Genomic DNA, 20434 nt, shown 5'->3' with positions numbered 1-20434 from the left:
TAGAGGGAACACTATTTGGGTGGGCGAGGGGGGAAGCCTAATGAAATGCCATCAGTGAATCAATTGTACAGAGCATGGTTGCTCCATATTGTGGCGATTCTTATCAAATCAAAGAAACAATGGGCCTTGCTAGTTTTGTATAATTCCTTCTAATGTGGAGTCTTTTTCTAGTTTACACAGAAGCTAATGAAGCACTTGTTAATAAATTCCAACAGTTTAGCTCTGTATCAAATCCCATGTTATTAACCTACTAATGATATCATATCTGGGTTGATCCTAAATGCATCCCATGCTGACTATTCACCTCTGCTAACTCTACAAAGAGGAACCTTTCAATTCCTTTTATATGTTTAGCAGGGGGAGAGCAACTGGCCCTATCCAACTCCAGTACAGCGTCCTTCCAGTGGCACTGGTTGTTGCTGATGTCTTTGGTGTGTGTCTTTTTAGACTGAATTCTTTGGGCACATGGGACCATCTTATTATTGTTTTATTTTATTTTTCTATGTGAACTTTTTTGCTGTACTCCTTGAGGACCCCCCCCTTTTTTTGCTGAAAAGCGGTACCTAATAGTGATAGTGATAATAATAATAATAGCTGCTTGGGGCAGTGTGGCCTACCACCTGTTCTCTGGATCCTTGTCTGACTTGACTGCTTCTATCTAGCAGGGAGATTGTTGGAGGTGGCCTAGATAATAATATCATAAATGCATCACTGAGAGAGGGTAGGGTGGCTCCTTGTCTGAAGGAGGCTATGGTTAGACCGCTCCTTAAGAAGCCTTCCCTGGACCCCTTAGTGATGGATAGTTACAGGCCAATTTCCAATCTCCCTTGGTTGGGCAAGGTGATTTAGAGGGTAGTGGCTGACCAGCTCCAGGCAGTTTTGGAGGAAACTGATTATCTAGACCCATTTCAAACTGGCTTAGAGCTGGCTATGAGGTTGAGACAGCCTTGGTTGGCCTGGTGGATGACCTTTACTGGGGAACCGACAGAGGGAGTGTGACTGCTGGTTCTTCTGGATCTTGTGGCGGCATTCAATACCATCGACCATGGTATCCTTCTGAATCGCCTGGGGGAGTTGGGGATAGGGGGCACTGCTGTGCAGTGGTTCTGCTCCTATCTCTCAGGTAGATTCCAGATGGTGGAGCTTGGTGACAATTGCTCCTCAAAAAGGGAGCTGTTATATGGAGTCCCTCAAGGATCCATTCTGTCACCAATGCTTTTTAATATCTACATGAAACCACTGGGTGAGGTCATCAGGAGGTTTGGTACTGGGTGCTATCAGTATGCTGGTGACACCCAAATCTACTTCTCCTTTTCATCTTCAGGAAATGGCACTCATTCTCTAAATGCCTGCCTACAGGCAGTAATGGGCTGGATGAGGGATAACAAATTGAAGCTGAATCCAAGTAAGAAGGAGGTGCTCATTGTGGGGGCTCAGAATCTGAAGTCTGTGTTAGATCTTCTTGTGCTGGATGGGGTTACACTCCCACAGAAGGAGCAGGTGCATAGCTTGGGAGTACTCCTCAATCCAGGCCTCACCCTGGTATCTCAGGTGGAGGCCATAGCCAGGAGTGCTTTCTATCAGCTTTGGCAGATTCAACAGCTTCACCCATTCCTTGAAGAGGATGACCTGAAAACAGTGGTGCATCAGCTGGTAACCTCCAGGCTTGGCTCTTGCAATGTGCTCTATGTGGGGCAGCCTTTGTACATAGTTTGGAAACTTCAGTTAGTTCAAAATGCGGCAGTCAGATTGGTCTCTGGGGCAACCAGGAGAGACCATATTATGCCTATCTTGAAACAGTTACACTGGCTGCCGATATGTTTCCAGGCAAAATACAAAGTGCTGGTTATTACCTTTAAAGCCCTGAACATCTCTGAGTTATATCAGAGAGCGCCTTCTTCTGCATGATCCCCACCGCACGTTAAGATGGTCTAATGAGGTCCGTCTCCAGTTACCACCTGTTTGTCTGGTGGCAACTCAGAGGCGGGTCTTCTCTGTAGCTGCTCCTGGGCTATGGAATGCACTCCCAGCAGAAATCTGTAATTTGAGTTCATTACTGTCTTTCAGGAGAGCCCTTAAAACCTGTTTGGCCTGGCCTTCTAGGGTTTTAAAATTGTTTTAAATGGTTTTCCAGGGTTTTGAGAGGAGAGCTGGTCTTGTGGTAGCAAGCATGACTTGTCCCCATAGCTAAGCAGGGTCTGCCCTGGTTGCATATGAATGGGAGACTAGAAGTGTGAGCTCCGTAAGATATTCCCGTCAGGGGATGGAGCCGCTCTGGGAAGAGCAGGTTTCAAGTTCCCTCCCTGGCTTCTCCAAGATAGGGCTGAGAGAGATTCCTGCCTGCAACTTTGGAGAAGCCGCTGCCAGTCTGTGAAGACAATACTGAGCTAGGTGGACCAATGGTCTGACTCAGTATATGGCAGCTTCCTATGTTCCTAACTGTTTGAATGTTTAATTGGTTTTATTCTGTTTTTATAGTTTTGATTTTAATTGTTTTGTTTTTATTTTGTTGTAAACCGCCCTGAGCCATTTTTGGAAGGGCAGTATATAAATCGAATGAACAAACAAATAAACAAATAAAATGGTACTTGGGAGATATAGCACTGAAAGAATCAGGATGAAGCATATTTTAGACTAATTCAGAATACTATCTGGCTACTTTAATTTGTTCTGTTATTTTTGTTAGTTCTTTAGATTGTAATTGTAAATTATTTATAAACTAGCTTAACCCACACAGAGCATCTGCGTACCAGTACTTGATTGCTCCCCTCACCCCCTGCCACAGCCCGCCTCATTTCAGAGAGATCTCCAGCCTCACCAGAGCCACACTCCTGCTCCTCCTCCTCCATCTCGTTCCTTCCACCCCCCTCACCCCTCTTGGTCACAGCTGCAGCGTTGCTGGCACCTATTGGCCAAGCTGCAGCCCCCTATCCCCAGAGACCTCTTCACCCTCACCCAAGCCCCACTCCTGCTCCTCCCCACAGCAGCAGCAGCAGCGGTTGACTGCTTCCTCACTTCTGCCACCACCATGACTGCTCGTTCCCCTCAGGCCGCTGACAGGCCTGAGTCCAACCCTTGCCTGCCTGTCTCTCTCTGCCAATGGCCTTGGTAGCCCCAAACAGCAGCAGTGGTTGACTGGGCCCTTCCTTGCTGCCAATAGGTGCTGCCATGGCCACTCGTTCCCCTCAGGCCGCTGACAGGTTTGGGCCTGTCCCTCGCCCTTCCTTCTTTCTCTCTTCCCCTCCCTTCTTTTTCTCTCTTTCTCTCTCCTCCACTCGCTCTTCCCCTCTCTTTCTTTCCTCCCTCCCTCCCTTTCTCTCTCTCTCCTTCCCCCCTCCCTCCCTTCCTAAGTTAACAGATCTTGTTCATCTTGTTTCCCCATCTAATTCATACAACAGCAGCCTCCTTCTCCTGAAGGGGCTCTTTCCTCCCTCACAACCCCTCTCTTTGCAGGCTCCTCCTCCCTATTTGTAGATAGAATCCCCACTGCCCAGTCAGGTGCTTCTGCTTGCAAATTCTTTCAAGAGCTGCCACACATGGGATTGGCACAGGTACGCCTTAGAGAATATATGGAGGTTAAATAAAGATATTTAAATACTTGCTACCAAAGTTCTTTAGCAGTTGACTTAGCAGTTGTTTAAGAAACCTGGAGGTATAAAAGGTGATGGGCCTGTTTGGAAAAAAAATGGCCCACTGCCTTATTTTTGAAGAGTACCACTCCCCTTTCTAGCTTCCTTTTGCTGGTTTCCCTATCTGCATCTCCATTGTGTAGAATGGCAAGTCTACTACTGCAGGGCTAGGCCATATTTTTATTGTTGTTTTGTGTGTGCTAAGGTTAATTGCGCTAGGTAAGATAAAACGAAGTCTCTTAATTTTCAGGTAGAAATATCCTGGGCCATAGGTATGTGCCAAAACGCGATTTGGGCATCCAAATCGTAGGCACATCCTTTTAAAAATGAGGGCTTACACAGCCCCTTTAAAGTGGAGGAGAACAGGTCCATACCCACAACCATGCTGCTCATGCAAACAGCTGCAGGGCATGCCATGTGTGTGCCGGCATCGTGCAGGGGAAGCTGGGAGATGCCCCGCCATTGTGTGGGCATAGCTGCGGGGAGCCCTGGGATTATGTCAATGACAATCAGAGGAGAAGCAGGTCTGGATCTGCTCTCCTCCACTTTAAAGGGGCAATGTAAGGCCTCATTTTTAAAAGGATGTACCCACGATTCAGATGCCCAAATCATGTTTCAGCACATCCCTAATGAGCCACGGCAGGTTTAAATGCACTGATGAAATGTAGTGGAATCTTGACAAATGGACTGGCTGATTAAAATCTTATGATTGTTTTTGTCCTGTTCAACCCCTGGGGGACAGATTGAGCTTCAAGACTGCCAGTTGTCTGTCCTTTCCCTGAGTATCAAGCCAACCAATGAAAACAAAAGGGATTGGTTCAGACGTTATGTGCCATACCACAACATTTTTATATCTTTAAAGCTCTTGGTTGGTAAGAAGGTACACATTTTTTACACTGTCCCCAAATGACTAAGGGAAGAGTGGAAAAATGCAGTAATTACGTATGCTGTAAGCAACTTCTTTTGAATCACAAATTCTTCTCACAAGAAGCCATAAAAAACTGCCATTCACATTTTCTCTTCATGATGTCTCAGTGAATTCCACAAAACTTAAGTTTATTTGTTTATACAACTAACCGTAATGACTCATCTTGATACATTTTATGCACCTATTAGCAACTGTCGGAATATTTATTCATACAAAAGGCTGATTATGCCTAATACAACATTTCTGGAACCCTTAGTAGCCTAGGAAGATCTTCTTGCCAAAAAGGAAAAATAAAAGTTGAAGATCAAGATGAATGATTGTGAATTATTGGCTCCTTTCAGACATATACACATGACCTAGACCGGGGATGAAAACTTTTGTCGTTTTTCAGCTCATTTAATTTGAAAGGCCCACATGCTGAGTTACACAGCCAAAGTTAACATCTGCACTTTAGCTGGTACATGCTTTTGGTGTTGGCATTAGCCCTGTGACCACAGTGGCTTCTACTGCTCAGCTATTATAATGGCTTGGCACTTCTCACTGTACCACACAGCCTGAGGGAAGGAGAGAGGACAACACTCCCTGGACACCAGGAGAGTTGTCTTAATGAATGACACATTATGAGCTTCGTGAAAGTAATTTGCATTACACCACAGTGTAGTTGGCTAAGCTCCTCATGTGAAGTCTCAAGTTAAATCCATCATTAAATCTTCATATGTTCTCATCTTATGGACTGCGCATACCACAGACACTCTTATTTGGAGTAATATTTTCCCTAGTTTTCTTTTTAAAAACCAAATAGGCACATTATTCAATGCATTTCATCTTCTCCTTTTTATTTTGTCAGACCTGGATTGGTTTATGAAAAAATATATATTGGGATTTCAGGGTTTGGAGTTCAGTGAAACATACATTTCTGTATCCCAGATATCTGCTTTTAGATTTTGGAATTTTGTAAAAATGAAATAGCCTTAAATTAGCCATAAGTCAATAGCTGTGGAAACTGTTGTGAGCCAGGAAATCCTCAGTTCAGATCTATGAATTATCTTGTGAACTTACTTGGTGGCCTTAGACAACACTCTCTCAGCCTCTCCCTGCAAATATAAGTATAATAATACTGACCTACTTTACAGAGTGGTTGTAAGGATTTACTGAGATACTTTGAAGACTCTAGGAGTTGTATATATTATGACTGTATATTATACAATCATTTATCTAAATAACATTTTGGATAGTTCTATAGGAGGCACTTCTCTGTGGTCCAGTCCCACGCTGTAAAAATAACATCTGCAAAGATAAACCATATCAGATAGCTGAATGATGTGGTCCCTAACCACCTCAGTTTTACTTCGCCTGGGAGCTGAGAACTATAAGAAGCTAAGTAACTGCCTTCTTCCCAAATATCAGACACCACCCTTTCCCAACTTCACCTGATGGTTAAAGGATTCTTCTGAAACTCCAGGATTTTCAGGAAATGTCAGCTTTCTTAAAGAGGCAAACCCAGAGCTGCTAAATAAGAACCTATTGGCCTCAGACGTATCAGACTGGGTTGGTGTGGAAAAATTCTGTGACACTAGGGAGTTACTCCTATCAACTAGCAGAACTAGTGCTCAGTGACACCTTTTCTGTTGTGCAGTTCGGGTCAGAATCCTATTTGTCATAGGGTTCCATTCAGATAACTATTTATGAAGTAGTAGCTTTCCTGGGGTATGCATATAGTCATCAGTAGTACCACTACCAAGTAGTGAGAAAACTCTTACCATACTTTTGTACCTGATCAGAAGTCTAGAGAAGCAGGAGACTGGTAAAAATTTCCTTGATATATAGCAGGACAATACAGACAACTGTTTTACTAAGAGGTTACATGCACACCATAATTGGTGATCTAAATGGTAATCTGTGCACTGATTCAAGCAATGGCTTGTTCACACAGTGGTTTGAAGCTATGTTTAATGTGGGTTACCAACATTAGCATGATTGTGTGAACCCACGCCAAGGTGGTAATCTCAGATTCATCTCTGTACAGAAACCACCTTGCAGTGGGTTCACATAATCACACTAGTGTTGGTAAGCCACATTTAAACCTAGATTTGGATTATTGTGAACCAGGCCAGAATGTTGGAGTCAACCTTGTCCACACACATTTAGGGACATGAATGAGCATGTCCTGCTCCCCTTTCCAGAGTACCAGTACCCTTCTCCTTAATTGTGTGTGTGTGTGTGGGGGGGCGTTGTCTGAACTGCCCCTCTCACACACATTCTAAATATTGCATATGCGGGGGCAGTTGTGTGAATCACCTTCCCCCATATGCATGGGCGTAACTGGGGGGGCAGCCAGGGCACATACCCTTGGCATGTGAGGGGGGCACCACACCAGTGCCTGCCACCCCCACCCTATTGCTCACCTGCCCAACCCCAAGGCCCCTCAGCCCCTTGCCTTTTCGCCTTCTTCTCTCCTGCTTGCCCTGCCCTCCGGCCTACAATTGGAGCAGCCTGTAAACTGTGACACAGCAGCTCCTTCTCTCCCTGCCTCTCAGCTGATTGGCGGTTGGGCGGGGCTTCCAGAGAGGCCTCCATGCAGGCCTCCCTGAAGCCTGAACTCCAGTGCCCCAGCAGGCAGCCAGCAAGGAAGGAAGGAAGAGGCAGGCCACTGGCTGCCTTTTACCCACCACAGTTGTCTCTGCCCAGCACAGATCAGCCTTTGCCTGCTTAATGGAGGTATGATGTAAATTCCTTTTTGTGGTTAACCCCCCCCCCCCATATAGGGATCTGCTTGCCATGGGGCTTTGATATGGCGGGGGGGGGGGGACTGAGAAGTCTCTGAATATTTATATTATTAATTCTCCAAGACGGACCATGCGTGGGGACGTGGTAGAAAGGAGGCGATTGGTTGACAGAGTTTGCAAGCAGAAGCGTCTGATTGGGTAGTGGGGATTCCATAGGCAGATAGAGAGGGGGAGCCTGTGGCACTGTGGTGATTAGGCAGTGGGGATTCTCTATGCAGATGAGGAGGAGCCTGTGATGGTTAAGGTCAGTTGGAATGCAACTGTTACTGGTCGGAAGATGTTCTTGATTGTAGAAGAGAGGAATCTCTCTCTCTCTATCATTCATATATATATATATATATGTGTGTGTGTGTGTGTGTGTGTGTGTGTGTATAGCAGACAGGGATCTGCAAAAAGACGGGTCATGAGGGAGGAATGAGCCCTTCAGGAGAAGGAGGATGCTGTTGTGTGAATTAAATGAGGAAACAAGATGAACAAAATCTATTAACTCAGGGAGGGAGAGAGAGAAAAAACATGAAGGGAGGGAGAAGAAAGAGTGGGGAAGAGCGAGTGGAGGAGAGAGAAAGAGAGAAAAAGAAGCGGGTGAGAGAAGGAAGGGCGAGAGACGGGCCTGAGCCTGTCAGAGGCCTGAGGGGAACGAGTGGCCATGGCAGCACCTATTGGCAGCAAGGAAGGGCCCAGTCAACCACTGCTGCTGTTTGGGGCTACCAAGGCCATTGCCAGAAGGAGGCAGGCAGGCAAAGGACGGGCCCGGGCCTGTCAGCAGCCTGAGGGGAACGAGTGGCCATGGTGGTGGCAGCAGAAAGGAACAGCTTGGTCAACCACTGCTGCTGCTCCTGGGGGGAGGAGCAGGAGCAGGGTTCAGGTGAAGGTGGGGAGGTCTCGGGGTGGCTGCAGCTTGGCCAATAGGTGGCAGTAATGCTGCAGCCACGACCAAGAAGGGAGAGGGGGATGGAAGCAACGGGATGGGAGAGGAGCAGGAGTGCAGCTCAGGTGAGGGTTGTACGCTGGGGGGAGAGTGAGTGCAAGCGCCACGCGGGGGGAGCGAGCGCGTGCGCCGCAGGGGGAAGAGCGAGTGCGAGCGCAAGAGCCATGGGGGGGGGGAGAGTGAGCGTGAGCGCCGCGGGGTGGAGAGCGAGCGCGAGTGCCGTGGGGGTAAGAGTGAGCGCGAGCCCCGCGGGGGGATGCCACAGGCTCAGTGCACAACTGCACAGATGCTCTGTGCGGGGTCAGCTAGTTTAATTTAAAACAGATTGGAAAATTTGCTGGTTTTAAAAACAAAAACTATCTAAAAAGGCCTGTAAGTGGCTTGTTTCATGGCAGAACATTACAAAAACTTCTGGAACAAACAATTTTATATTTATTTATTTATTTATTTATTCATTCATTCATTCATTCATTCATTCATAAATGCACTTATGTTCAAGTTGTTTTGCAACCCAGAAGGTCTGAGTGAGAACTCAGCAGGTGAAGCCCCGCCGGTCAGGAAGAGGAGGCGGTGGCGGGGAAAAATAATGGCAGTGAGGAGGTGGGCAGATGGTGGGTAAAGCCCTACCAGTCGGGAGGAGGAGGTGGGAGGCGGCAGCAGGATGGCCTGGCCCTGGCCCGCCCAATGGGGAGAGCTTCGGGGGGAGAGAGCGAGTGGGTGGGCGGCAGGGGGGGAGAGCATGAGCGGGCGGGCGGCAGGGGGAGAGCGCGGGTGGGCGGCGGGTGGGAGAAGGCGTGAGCGGGTGGGCGGCGGGGGGGAGAGAGCACGGGCGGGCGGGCAGCATGGGGTGGAAAGAGCACGAGCGGGCTGGCGGGCGGTGGGGGGGAGAGTGAGTGGGTGGCGGGGGGAGAGCAGGCGGGCGCGGGGGGATGCCACAGTCTCAGTGCACAATTGCACAGGTGCTCTGTGTGGGGTTAGCTAGTTTTATCTTATTTTTCTCACGTCTGAACTGCTCCCAATAACTCGCAGGGACTTCAGGGCAAATCTGGCCAACATGTGAATGCAGCACCTCCATTCCAGAGGAGATGTGTGTTAAAGGGCTTTAAAAGCCTTGTGTGAAAAACCTCCTGGAATCAAACTTTACTTAATTTATTCAGAATTCTGAGAAAACATACATAGGCTCACACTGCATGGTTGAAAGCAGGGGCGTAGCAAGGTTGGAGCGGGCCCAGATACAAGATTTTAAAATGGGCCCCTCGCTGATATACACACACAAACACACTTCACAATATATAGTGCATTCACACTCACATCCCCATTATGAATACAGTGAATATCTAGTTCACATTGAATCTAGTTTTTTTACTCTCTGCTCCTGCCGATCTCCAAGAGACTCAACATAATTCATAGGGGGTGCAACATGGGCGGGTGGGGAGCCATGTGATGTGCCTCTGGGGGGCCCCTCGAGGCAGTGGGGCCCCAAGACGACTGCCCCCCCTTGCCTAATGCTAGTTATGCCCCTGGTTGAAAGTCTCCTTTCTTAATCTGCAGTGAAGGGGCCATTTTAATAATTAGTGTTTCTAGTGTGTTCTAGTGTGTAGACACCTGCACAGAAGAAACTTCCATGTAGAAAATGTGTCTTTTGTAAATTGACCCTGAATTTTCCATCCATGACTGGGATATCTGAGAGTTAGAGTCAATAATAAAAGAACACCACACTGCTTGTGACAGGAAAGGGCAAATTACAATGATTTCTTAGTCTGGCAGGGGCTGGTTTGGGCCCTGGCAGAACTTGGCTGTCTGCTGCTGTTGCAAATGCCTCTGTCTAGTGTGGCAAACTAATGTATCCTCCTCCCTCCTGGTGCCAAAGTAAGCACTAGTGTGGTGAATGCACATATACCCCATCATGAGCCAACAATCATCACAAGACAAAGACTGGCAGGAATCATTCACTGGTTTATAGGCTCCCTGCTCCGCCCCCGGTTACCTTCTTCTTCCCCTCTTTTGCTAGTGGCTATTTGGGCAGGTGATCCTCTAGGACAAAGTTATGTTTTTTAAAAAGAATGAGATGAGACAGAGAAAATGACACTTGGAATCCTCGCATAACTCCTGACTGTTGTTCTAAGTCTTTTACAGAGATGGCTCATGTTTTCACGTTTTGATCAACAACCATGTCTAGATGGTACAGTGTTCCTTTTAACAGAGATTTCCAGATATTGTTGACTACAAGTCCCATCATCCCTGTTTGGACAGGGGCACAATTTCAGTGCTTGCCCTAGGCGCTATTTTCTCTAGATATGCCCCTGCCCATATGATTAGAAAAAGTGGAACAGCAGACTGGGAGTGGAAGTGAGGTATGCATGTGTGGGCTGAGGGTTAGCTTGGACTTTTTGTTTGAACTGGCCCTCTAGTCATCTGTAGTCAGGAGGACCCCATCTGGGATGTAGGACCCTTAGCTGGTTCTTGAAAGACAATAAGGGTATTCATGCATGCAGCCTATTCCAGGCTAGGGCAGCCCAGCCTGCATTAGGCTATGCATGTAAAGTGCAGGGAGCAAGGATGCGCCTGCTGCTGTCGCCACACCAAGCCCCACTTTTTAACCCAGAGTTTAGCTGAGGTTAAGTGAACAGGTTCACCTAACCTTGGCCAGTGATCGTCTGGCGGTCACTGCCGGGTCAACCCCCTAGCCTGCTGCTATTTCCAGTGAGCCGTGCTGAGCGTCCGTGCTGAGCTCAGTGGCTGCTCTAATGAGAGCAGCCATTGCACTTGTGCTCTGGGGGACCCTGGGATATGGGCGGGAGGATGTCCTCCTGCTCCTAGCATCTCCCTCCGCAGCACTACTGCTCGTGTGGGTGAGTGTTGTGGTGGAGGGGAGGACAGCAGCTGCTCATCTGTCAGAAAAGGCAGCTGATCTCCTGCATTCCCCACAGCCCACCAGCTGTCCCCAGCAAGGTCGTGTGAAAGACCTCAATGCCTTCTCTGTCCCTTGTGCACTTGATGTCATCATCTGAGGTGACTTCATAGTGAGTCACCAAATTATTTATTTGATTTATATTGATTGGACTCTGGTTCAAGCTCCCACGAGCCTGCTCTAACTCCCATAAATATTCACTGTAAATATTCACACATCTGTGGATAGTTGATTAAGTAAATTTGATTCTTGCCAGCTTCTTTGGGGGTATCAAAGAGGCAAGTTCTCTTTTGCACTAAAACCCAATAACTATATTTTGTGCTATAAAACATTAATTGTTGAAGTACCCCGCTGGTACTATATTGGGCAGCAGCCATATAGGAAGATGCTGAAAGGCATCATCTCATACTGTGAGGGAGGAGGTAATGGTAAACCTCTCCTGTATTCTACCAAAGAAAACCACAGGGCTCTGTGGATGCCAGGAGTCAAAATTGACTTGAATGCACACTTCACCTCTACACCTAAAAATATTAAGCGAGAATGGAACAAATACATCTTTCCTAACGTGTATTCCACAAACACACACTTTTCAGGGCATTTGAACAGATTGTGGCTCCGGGTATCGGTTTGCCATCTCTGGGGCCTTGGTGATCAACATTCTGAAATGAGAATTTATCTGGAAATGTCCAATAGTGTATGATGTAAAGTTTCAAATGGATTTAGTTTTCCCTAACAGGAAAGCTCCAAAAAACAGCAGCAACTTTGGAGCTGGAATTTGCCAACAAGATGTGTGATACAAGATATCATGTAGATTGATTTTTGTTTACTTTTAGACAAGATACTAGATTGGCGGCTATTGGTTTTAATTTCAGGATGAACTGTTGCAGGAGAACGTGTGTGTGTGTGTGTGTGTGTGTGTGTGTGTGTGTGTGTGTGTGTGAATAACACAGTTTAAAAATGCAGTGTTATTAAAATTTCAACTGCACATGAAGTATAAACCACTGAAACGTGGAGGAATAAATCTTCCAGTACTTGTCTGCTGATGGCACTTTTGCCATTCCGCACACATGCAAGGAAACTGAACTAAGACATATGGTCACCATCAGCCTGGATGATTAATTTTGAGATGATGCACTTATTAATCCATGTAGAAAGGGGGAAGCTACCATAGAACTGGTTGCAATTAGCCAACCGCAAATAACCTGCTTTACTCCAAAACCAAAGCCAAAAAATGCCATTTTGGAATGATTACATCCCACGAGGATTTGCATTTCTTGATGAATCCCCAAGGTTAAGATCCAAGCCCTAGTGTAAAACCAACCCTCAATTATACCTTTTCAGAGAGGGGGAGATCAGTAGCAGGTGGTGCCTGCTATAAAAGTCTCATTAAAACACCTTCTGGTTGAAATTCACAAAAGAAAATCACCAGATGGAGGCCCATCTCTACATGGTCACCTTACCTCAAATGAGAGTTTCACCTGACACATTGGGGAGTATAGTTGCCCCCACTTCACCTAACAAGGAACTGAGGTTCAAAAGAGGATATATTAGGATTAATAGCACTTGATCAGTAATCCATTGTCATGCCATATGTTGGCGAAGTTGTTCATTGTTAAGTCTTGAGACAGGTAGGCCCTCTGTGGTAACGTAAACCCTCCCCATATCCATGTAGCTAATCTAATTTCATCTCCTCACAGACCTCGGATTCCAGTAAAAGATATTTAGCTCTTCCTGCATTGCCTCTTGATGCATTTTTGAATGGTAGCAAATCTGATATTGAAGCTAATGATGCTGAAACTTGCTGACAAATTGGAAAACGTTCCCCCTCCTCCCTCTGCCTCCTGTAATGCCTGATAACTAGATGAGCCAAGTGTATGAAAAGAGTGTTTACTACATGTGGGTGCTGAGCACATGGATTCCACAAACAGAATCTGACTTTTCACACCTCCTCTTTTTACTTGTCCCCCTGCACTTTCCTAGAAGTTGTGATTTACAGCGGGAGAACAATTGGCAGGCTGAGAAGTGTAAGCAAAGTTTATGTTTTTGAGCGGAGGCTTTGTCACCTTCTGCAACCCTGTGAGTGGGAAGACTTTTCAGTGGCTTGGCTTTGGGATGGGTCCAAATCATTAAGTGCCAAACAGTGCAACCAGAGTATTTTTTTTAACAGCTCTGTTGTGTGTTTTGCGTTAAGCTACTTTAAAAAAAAAATACCACCCACCAAGTCTGTTTCTTAAATCAAGAAGGTCATGCTTATTTAATGCTTAGTGTGTGTGAGAGGGAGAAAGAAAAGTTAGGAAAATAAAATCCTTACAGAGAAACACATTGGACAAATCAACCACAAATGGAGGTTGTTTATATATCCAAACTTTATGTAACTCTGAAAAATTTCCTTCCCCCACCCCTCCCGCCACCAACATTCTTGGCCAATTGTTCTAAATTTTCACTCACTCCCCACATGTGGTGTTCCCTCTTTGACTGAGAACTATTTGAAGTCTCCCTAATAGGCTAATAGGGCAATCTATGTGAGCATTGTCCACGCTTCCCTGATTTGCTGAGAGAGCAGATACCTGAGTACAGGTGATGAATGATGCTGGCTAAATCTGCCTGAGTATTTGTACAGAGTACTTTTGGGGCTGAATGCTGTAGGCTGAGGTGGTGCTGAAGAGCCCAAGCTTGCTGCTCGTGTGTGAGCTGGGCTGCTTCCAGCCCGGCTGCACACAGAGATGGACACCTATAGCGCCCCTGTCCTGGGGGAATCCCCCAATGCCCTGCATGATCTCCAGAGGCTGGGATGCGTTGTCCCGGCCTCTGGAGCTGTATGCTGCGCCACACAATGCTGTTCATCTGGGAGTGCAGTCTGCGCTCTCAGGCCAGAAACATACCATCGCTCATCAAGAGAGAAGGGAAGTAAAACCAGCCACTCCTCCAGCCCACCTGCCCAGTCATTTGAACAGCCTCACTAACATCTGACCATACTTCAGCTTCATAGTTAATAGTCCATGTTTGAGTATCATTAGCAAACCTGGTTTGGGTTTGTTTGTACTGGCTAGAAAACTTCTCCTTCAGTTGGTGGTAGGGATGTGCATGGAACCAGCTGGTCCGGTCCAGTTTGAGTCTGAACTGGACCCAAACCAGACCGGGCCAGTTCATTCTGGCACCCCCTCGAACCCACCCAGTCTGGTCCGATCTGGGGAGGGGGGTTCGTGAGTTTTTTGGGGGGGGTCATGCCAGGCCACGCAGTGGCCCATCATGCAGGTGCGGCAGCCTCCAAAATGGCCACTGTGCTGAGGGGGAAAGGTCAAAGAGCTGTCAAAGAGCCACCAAACCTTTTTATATAAGGGAGGCTGGCGGGGGAAGGGGGAACCTTAGCAGACCCACTACCACCTTGAACAACTCCCCCAGAGGGGGTAAGTGTAAAAAAAAGTATAAATTAAAACAACAACAACAAAACTTGAGAACCCGCAGGGGGGCTCACTCTGGGGTCGGACTGAACAGTGAGTGGTTCAGTTTGACCCTAATCAGTCAATCTGAACCTGTTCGACTTCAAACATGTTCAACATTGAACCTGTTTGAACATCCCTGGTTGGTTGGTGGCAGACTGCGGTGAGGTGACCACCAGTGTTTCTTCTAATTTTTTTCATCTGTGAGTGGAATGAGTTTTTTCCTGGTTAGTAGTTTCAAGGCAGTGCATGCACACAGGCATTCAGAGTGGGGCCTTCCTGATTCAACCTGAGCGGGCTCTAAAATTAACTGAGCGGATATAAAAAAACTTGTGAACACACACACATGACCACAACCACATATATAGCAGACTCATATACCTACTGGAAGGTAGAGGCAATTTGAGGCGGGGGGGGGCACCATTTTATTAAATTCAAGTGAATGCTTCAATTATATTCTGGTTTTAACTTCCATTTTGGGGAAATGTAATTGAGTGCATGTTTGCGCCTCAGCTCCAAATTGCTCTGGGTCATGCAATTTTATCTTTTCCCATCTGACTGCCAGGCTGAACTGATTCACACAGCCAACTCATGCTGCAGCAGTCACAATAGTCATCCTGTGCTAAATTTTAGCTGTCACTGGCTGAGATTGTCAAGTGACTGCAGTTTGACATAACCAAAGTTCTCCATGAATTAGTTTTTAGCAACTGTTCACACCTCTCTGAAAAATGGACATGATTGTTATGGGAGTTCTATTGTGTTACATCATGTGGAGACCATCTCTAGCCAAAGACGAATGCTTGATATATGCTGATGGGCCTTTGATAGCTTATTGCTACTGCCTATTGCTTGGACTGGGACTGAAGGAAACAGATTGCAAATTTGAATGTAGCTTGTGAAAGACTGTGGCTGGCTGGTATGAAGGGCCCATGGCAAGGATTAGTATTACATGCTGCTCATTTTGGGGAATGAATGTTTCTTTAAATACTAGCACTGATGTTATGAGAGCCACCCAATGGTGCAGTGGGGAAGTAACTGTCCCTGAAACTTCACACTACTTGGGGAAGTAGGAAGAGAAAAAGTGATTGGGTGCAATAACTTACATGATAAAATGCATTACTGCCACGAGGTGAGATGATTGTATGAGTGGGCTTAGGAGCTTTGGCTGAATATCTGTGTCAAAAATTCAGAGGGGAATGAAACCCTGTAGCTCATATTGGGACTATCAGCAGCTTCTGGCCAAATGGACTATGATATTAGTTGCAATATCTGAGAGACCTAGCTCTGCCTTGAATTGTTTCCATTTTTCTCCATCAAGCAGCTCCCAGGAGTTAGTTTTGGAGGATTATGAGCTGATTTGCGGAGTGTTTTAGGATTCTGTCTTGCCTGTATTATCATGTGATATTTATGTAAATACTTTTGGAGATATTGGCAGGATCCAGATGAAGTTCATCATTATCTATCTATCTATCTATATTTCTCTTAGGTGTGCCTGGGGAAAATGCATCCCGGCAGCCCAGCTGATTGGCTGGGCTGCGGAGGCGCCTGATTGGTTGGCACACCCAGGAGGAGGAGAATTGGCCGGCCCACGCTGGCGCACCTGGCCTGGCACCGCAGACTCTAGCGAACGAGAGAGGCAGGTGTGGAGGGAGACAGAGTGAGCGAGAGAGGCGTGGGGGGGGGGAGAGACAGAGTGAGTGAGAGAGGCATGGGGGGGAGAGACAGAGCGAGTGAGAAAGGCATGGGGGAGAGAGACAGCGCGAGTGAGAGAGGCATGGGGGGGAGAGACAGCGAGTAAGAGAGGCGCGGGGGGAGAGACAGAGTGAGTGAGAGAGGCATGGGGGGGAGAGACAGAGCGAGTGAGAAAGGCATGGGGGAGAGAGACAGCGCGAGTGAGAGAGGCATGGGGGGGAGAGACAGAGCGAGTGAGAAAGGCATGGGGGAGAGAGACAGCGCGAGTGAGAGAGGCATGGGGGGGAGAGACAGCGAGTAAGAGAGGCGCGGGGGGAGAGACAGAGTGAGCGAGAGAGGCGCGGGGAGGGGGAGACAGAGCAAGCGAGAGAGGCGTGGGGGGAGAGACAGCGCGAGTGAGAGAGGCGCGCAGGGGGAGGGAGCGCAAGCGAGAGAGGCGCACGGGGAAGAGACAGCGTGAGCGAGAGAGGCGCATAGGGGAGAGACAGAGCGAGCGAGAGAGGCGCACGGGGGAGAGACAGCGCAAGCGACAGAGGCACGGGGGAGAGAGAGTGCGAGCGAGAGAGGCGCGGGGGAGAGAGAGCACGAGCGAGAGAGGTTCTGGGGGAGAGACAGCGCGAGCGAGAGAGGCTCTGGGGGAGAGACAGCGCGAGCGAGAGAGGCGCTGGGGGAGAGACAGCGCGAGCGAGAGAGGCGCTGGGGGAGAGAGACAGCGCGAGCGAGAGAGGCGCTGGGGGAGAGACAGAGCGAGCGAGAGAGGCGCTGGGGGAGAGACAGAGCTAGCGAGAGAGGCGCTGGGGGAGAGACAGCGCGAGCGAGAGAGGCGCGGGGGAGAGACAGCGCGAGCGAGAGAGGCGCGCGGGGGAGAGACAGCGCGAGCGAGAGAGGCGTGCGGGGGAGAGACAGCGCGAGCAAGAGAGGTGTGCGGGGAGGGGGAGACAGAGCGAGCGAGAGAGGCGTGGGGGGGAGAGACAGAGCGAGTGAGAGAGGCGTGGGGGGGAGAGACAGCGAGTGAGAGAGGCGCGGGGGGAGAGACAGAGTGAGCGAGAGAGGCGCGGGGAGGGGGAGACAGAGCAAGCGAGAGAGGCGTGGGGGGAGAGACAGCGCGAGCGAGAGAGGTGCGCGGGGGAGAGACAGAGCGAGCGAGAGAGGTGCGTGGGGGAGAGACAGAGCGAGCGAGAGAGGTGCGCGGGGGAGAGACAGAGCGAGCGAGAGAGGTGTGCGCGGGAGAGACAGAGTGAGCGAGAGAGGCAGGCGGGGGAGAAACAGCGTGAGAGAGGCGCATGGGGGAGAGACAGCGCGAGCGAGAGAGGCGCGGGGGGAGAGACAGAGCGAGAGAGGCATGGTGCGGGGAGAGACAGAGCGAGCGAGAGGGGCGCGGAGGGGAGAGAGACAGAGCGAGTGAGAGAGGCGGTGTGGGGGGGGCAGTGCGAGCAAGAGAGCTGTTGTGGGGCGGGGGACAGAGCGAATGAGACTGCTGTGGGAGTACCAGCTGAACAAATTCTCCCAACTAACCCCAAAAAGGAAGTGAACTACCGCACAGATGCTCTGTGCGGGTTCAGCTAGTGAAGTACTATTGCTATTAATGGGACTTGAGTCAGTGATGATTACTTGGCTCATTTATTTCAATTGTCATGACTAACCTAGCCTGGATTCAGCCCATTGTTTGGAATGAGGTGGCATCAAAATGCTGGCAGCATTCCACTCTGATTTTGTTTTTCATCAGATCAGTTAGCAATCTTAACCCTGAGCCAGTGTACAGTACCTGTGGATAAGTGGAGGTGGTCTAATAGGATGAAGCTGAAGATAGACAAGTGAAGGAGGTGATGGTACTTGATGGTACCTAGAGGAACAGTGGCCTTTCCTTCTTGATATGATCTGTGCTCACTTGATAGAGCATTGGTGGTGGTGTTTCAGTATAGCTTGGCAACTAATCATATTTCCTACTACAGTATGTGCTTGTAGCAGGAATGAAGCAGTTTCTTGCCATTAATGGATGGCCTGAAAAGTCATGTGATGTGGTTTACCAAACTGCAGGAGCAGGCTAGATGGGAATAACATTTCATGGAGACATGGAGCTTCAGCATGTTTTCATCCAATAATTTACTAATGCTGTACCATGGTTTTCTTGTTTCCAGTGAAGAGCTTGCCTTTACAGACTCTGGTTGTTTCCTCCAGGTCTGCATTTGGACTTCCCTGCATGGTGCTCCCAATTCCAGCATGTGCACCCTGCTAGATCATCCTGGTAATTCCTCCAATTCACAGCGGAAAAGCTGCCTAATGATATACAGAGGCTCGGCAAAATGCAACACTGAGTCTCCTTGATTTATGTCATAACTGCCATATAGCATGGGCAGGGGAGGGGGTAAAACACTGTCTCGTTAGATTTGGGCTGTTCTATGCAATTTTGATTGCATTTCAACATGTGGTTTCAAAACCACAAATGAAAATGCAATCAATAGCAATCATGGACAGTAAATTCCCCCGAAGAGTGGAAACCATACAAGAAGGTTGTCTCTTTAAGCAGTAATTGTACAATTATTGCTTTAAAGGTGGGTGATGTGCACGAAATGGGTTGGGATGTGCATGAAATTGCTTTTGCGTTCTGTTTCGAGCTCAAAACAAAATGCAAAACGGCTACAAAACAGTCGAGTCAGTTGCTTCCATAGAACAAACTCAACACGTTTTGAATAGAGATGTTCAGAATGTTCCAAGGGAGAATATTCTGACTCAGAATACTGTTCTGAGTGTTCGGAGCCAGAACAGAACAGCCTTTAAATAAAGGGCCGGTTCTGGGCTTGGAATGGAACAAACCTGTTCCGACCCAGAACATTCCGCCATTCAAGGCCAGACAAGGAGCTCATCACCAGCTACTGTCCATTTCTTGCCACAACACTCTCTCACAAATGAAACAAACCACAGTTCAAGCAAGGAAGGCACTCAAATTCTGCCTTTGTCAATCTGAGTTCCAGCAAAACCAGATAGAGCAGCAATGGCACAGCATATTATACTCAGTGCTGAGAAAAGAAAACTACAAAATCAAACTTTCTTTCCTCCTCTGCTGATGTATCCTCTTCAGGCACAGTATAAGAGCTGTCCCTGCCTCCCAGTCCCCTTAAATACAGTTTGAACTCCCTCCTTCTGTGTTCCCCTCCCCCAGCCAATGGGGACACAGTTGCCCATGACAACATTTGATTTGTATTATAAGCCAACCAAGAAGCAAGCCAATTGGAAGCCAGTGCCAGAAAACAAATCAGCAAGGGGAAAACAACAGACATCCAAAATGGTGCTCAGAATGTCAAAACATTTGGATCATAATGGGCTTTTTCTGCTCAGAAGTTGAAATAGGCCTTTTATTTAGCTCAAAACACTCAAAAGCCCATTTTGAGTTGAAACTTTTCACCATTGGAATTTTACTATACAGACTATCTTTCCTTCATTAAGGTAGCTGTGAGTATAGTTTGTGCTTTGACTTCTGCCTCTTTTTCCTCTCTGCAGAAGTCCTATATATTGGTCTGGGGGATATTTCAACCACAGTGCTTTAAACTTGGAGATAAAGGGGTGGGGAGTTTACAGAAAGTTGGCTGCCTGTGTATTGTAGTCATTCTTTTTATTGTGAAAGTAATGACGTAGTAGCCCTGTGTGGAAATGTACATGTGGGACGATGGGGGAGGGAAGAAGACCTGATAGTCCCTAACTTCCATGTGTTAATTGTAGCTTTTGTACAGGAGCCAATATGTCTATATCTCAGAACTCAGCTTCAGGATGCTGGGAGCAAGGAGGTGGGACTGGGAAAAGCTGGTGGGCTGCAATCTCACTCCCGCCTCAATGCCTGTGTGTTAATTGTAACTTCTGAGCCCCTTACCTATTCATTTGGGGTGCAGTGAACCTCTGTGTGGAGCAGTGCCACAGTGGCATACTCTCCCCTAAACAAGGTGTGGCTGTTTAAATGCCCAAAGAAAGCCACTGCATATACAAGTGTATATGCATAGTGTCTGCATAGATTCATCTCAGACATGTAAGCAAATGTATTTAGGTTGGGGTGGAGCCTGCTGCCGCCTATGCACTATGTGTCAACGCACACAGGTTCTGAATGCAGACCTGTTCTCAGAGTGTACAG

At 47.8% G+C, this 20434-nt stretch overlaps 1 long non-coding RNA gene across 5 annotated transcripts in view; it reads left to right on the top strand.

Annotated features, from left to right (window-relative positions):
• The window catches only part of LOC128348055 (uncharacterized), a 146910-nt gene that overhangs the window by 12994 nt on the left and 113482 nt on the right, over positions 1-20434 (top strand). Inside the window, exon 1 of one of the 5 annotated variants that reach the window (XR_008317899.1) lies at positions 7157-7275. The exons of 2 other annotated variants lie outside the window; for them this stretch is intronic. This is a non-coding gene — a long non-coding RNA (uncharacterized LOC128348055). Of the gene's footprint in view, positions 1-7156; positions 7276-7520; positions 7588-19495; positions 19759-20434 lie in introns of those variants that run through there. 2 more of the 5 variants (XR_008317898.1, XR_008317895.1) reach the window with 2 other exon arrangements.

The sequence above is a fragment of the Hemicordylus capensis genome, chromosome 2 (assembly GCF_027244095.1).
Source record: "Hemicordylus capensis ecotype Gifberg chromosome 2, rHemCap1.1.pri, whole genome shotgun sequence".
Classification (NCBI taxonomy): Eukaryota; Metazoa; Chordata; class Lepidosauria; order Squamata; family Cordylidae; genus Hemicordylus; species Hemicordylus capensis.
The sequence above is the reverse complement of the archived record's forward strand: the minus strand, read 5'-3'. Positions and strand labels throughout refer to the sequence as shown.